This window comes from Primulina eburnea, chromosome 15 (assembly GCF_022965805.1).
Source record: "Primulina eburnea isolate SZY01 chromosome 15, ASM2296580v1, whole genome shotgun sequence".
NCBI classification, from domain to species: Eukaryota; Viridiplantae; Streptophyta; class Magnoliopsida; order Lamiales; family Gesneriaceae; genus Primulina; species Primulina eburnea.
This window is the reverse complement of record NC_133115.1, coordinates 28,709,092-28,712,612: the sequence shown is the minus strand read 5'-3', so window position 1 is coordinate 28,712,612 and position 3,521 is coordinate 28,709,092.

The window sequence follows — 3,521 nt, the reverse complement described above, 5'->3', positions numbered from 1 at the left end:
CGACCACTTGGTCAGCTGAACCTAGTGATATAATATATATTCATTTGGTTTGATCTTTTAACCAGTTAGAAGAATGAATAGATTCAACTGGCAAATAATATGAAGCTTAAGGTAAAGAACACAAAAGATTATGGAAGTTCGAATAAAAAATCATTTTACGTATCCATTTTTTCTAAACAAAAAAAAAAAAAAATCATTAGAACACTTTAGTTTTACACTTTGTGACAACTCATGTCAGTTGGGGTTTATTCACTGCATATACTGAAACTCCTAGTTTCTATTTCAACAATACCAATAATATGTCTTTTGAAAGGAAATGAAAAATATTTTGAAGGATTTGCATTGACTCGGACACCAAAGCTTTAATGGGGATATCATGAAGTAAAATGCTTCAAATCCTACAATCCGACAGAGAACACAACAATCTAACATATAGCTTAGAGAGAACTAATATATATCATCTCGCTGTTCTCTTGTTGTTCACCCTCTTTTGGTGATGGATTTTGCCTTTAAGTACTTGAACTCTTCCAACATACAAATATATTTCAACATTCAACTTGTACATGTAACGGACACAAAATTAACAAACTTTTTTTCTCATTTCTCTTCATAGTATGCCACAATTAAGTTATCTTAGCATATATCCAAATATGACGATTAACGGCTCTGATGAATTTCATTCATGAGAAAAGAGTCCACACATATCTTTGTCTTATTAGAAGATATTCTTGAATCACTGGGATATATCAGTTAATGTGCATGATTGATCAATTGATTTCTGACTTGTCTAATAGGTAGGTAGAAAGAATGACTCGATGTAAAGACATACCAGCTAGAGACCAAATGCAACTATAACACACATGTAGATTCTTGGTAGCAGCTTGAGCTTAAGCAGATCATGTAGCCTGAATTTAGGATGACTAACCGGATCCAGCCAGAGACTTGAAGAGAAGACGGTCCAACTAAAGTTCGAGGAGGGCCACTAACTCGAAATATGTAGATACATTAAAATAACAGCTGATTCTTAAAACAACTTGATACTATTTGTTATTGTCAAAACTAAATAATTTCTATATAAAAAAATTTCATATCATTTCGCCTTCAATGTTTTTGCTATTTTTCTTCAAAAATATGCAATATTGCAAGAATTCCTAAGCACTATACTCACGATATCGCAAGTTTTGAGGTCAAAAAATTCTCAAGCTCAAAAGTTATATTTCTAGAAACACCAATAGATATGATTACTTATTTAGGTAATTGGATATATGGCCGTCATATACTCATATAAATATATAATATAGTAACATTATTTTTTATTTATGAATAATTTACTTTTATTTTTTAAATATTTATTTTATTTATCCAAATATGATGCTGCCGAAAATGTTGACAACATCGTATACTACAGCATCATAGGAAGCCTCTTGTACTTGACTGCTAGCCGCCCTGACATAATGTTTAGTGTATGCTTGTGTGCTAGATATCAAGTAAATCCTAAGATTTCTCATTTAAAATCCGTAAAATGTATCCTACTATACATAGCCAGAACCGTTGACTTATGATTATGGTACACACATGAAACCAATTCGAATTTGGTGGGATTTTCTGATGCTGATTGGGTATGTGACTTAGATGATAGAAAAGTACATCTGGATGTTGCTTTTATCTTGGAAATAATTTGATCTCATGGCATAGTAGGAAACAAAATTGTGTTTTAAATTTCGACTGCTGAATCTGAATATGTGACAGCCGGAAGTTGTTGTTCTCAACTTTTATGGATGAACCAAATGGTAGAAGACTATGAGCTTAAGAGTGAAACCTTAATTGTGTACTATGATAATTCTAGTGCAATCAACATTTCAAAAAATCCAGTGCAACACTCTCGAACTAAACACATTGATATTCGACACCACTTTATTCGAGATTTAGTAGAAAAAGGATTGATCCGAATTGAATTTGTTGGTACAAATAACCAATTGGCTGACATATTCACAAAATCATTAGATTTTGGGAGATTCTCTAACCTTAGGAAATCTCTCAGCATGTGTTCTGACTAATCATTCATAGATGTTGTCTCAGATGTTACAACATCTCGGACAAAACCTAACATGCATGTGCATTTCTAGGACTTAGACATACTGCATTTGCATGCATACTGTTATATGATGTGTTATCACAATGTTGTATAATCTTCTGGTACACTTACAATTTCTTATTCTATTTAATCTTAACACACTTGGACATGATTGATGATCTGTTTAAATCACAAAATAGTTGAGGGATGATCATGTACTCCATGACATTGACTCATACGAAAGGTGACTTGAAAAAATTAAATAAAAAGACAAATCAATTATGTATATGCTCTGTATCAGAAGAAAAGATGGGAAAAAGCTATCTAAAAGAGTCCAATGAAGACTGTGCTTTTAGTGTGGGAGCTACATCTTCTGAATTTCATTACAGAAGATAAAATAGAATAAATTGGACAAAGTTACCTAGAGGAGTCCTAAAGAAGACCATTATTCTAGTGTGGGAGCTACCAATTCTATGATCAGAAAATTTTTAAATCACCAAGTGTGAAGAAAAATCAACATTGTTTTTCTGGAATTATGCGTGTTGTCAGAAGATGTTGCCAACATTTGTGCCAACACTTCATTTGTGAACATATCTCATATTTGTTTTCATGTTTCTATTTATGTTACATTCTGTTATTAGGTATAAATAAGTCATGCATAAATATAACATTGTGAATATTGGTGTGCCATGAGGACATGAATATTTCGAAAAAGAAAATTCGATGAAAATCCAGATTTTACGAAAATATGAATATGTGTGAACTTTGATGTTTTAGTAGTGTTAATTCGATGTGAGGTTCAATTCTGGAAAATTTTTTTTGAAGACGCAATTATCTCAGTAATTTTGTATAGTGATTACAGGCTAAAGCTGGTCTTGTCTCCTATGAGAACTTAGTTTCTGACTATCGTCTGACTATGGAGGTAGATGTCCATTCTAGACATAAAGAGGGAGAAGATTCGACTCAAAATGTTGTAAGAACTATTGTTCGACAGACAGATGCAAGTAACTTAGATCAATAGCAGTATAAATTGTAAATTTGTGTTTTATATTTTGGTCCTTAATGAACTTGCAAGCTAGCCAATCTAAACCTCTAGAGACTTCATAGTAGCACTCATATTGACCATATGAGTCTCGATGTTATCAAGACGAGAGTCATTCTTACTCATCTTTTTATTAGATTCAACCACAAAAGTTCCAACCAAGTCTTCAAAAGATTGTTTTCCCTCACCTTTTTTATTATTGAAGTTCAGAGGAGGATTCAACACATTCTTATTGTTTTCATATGAAAAATTCTCATAATTGCATAAACCAGGATGATAAGAATTAGACAAAAGATTATCTTAATAGCCTCCATAACCTCTATTGTGGAAATATTGTGCTTTTTTAGTGGTAGTCCCTTCCTCCATAGAAACTGCAGCAGCCTCTGGGGCTGGTTGACCTCATTT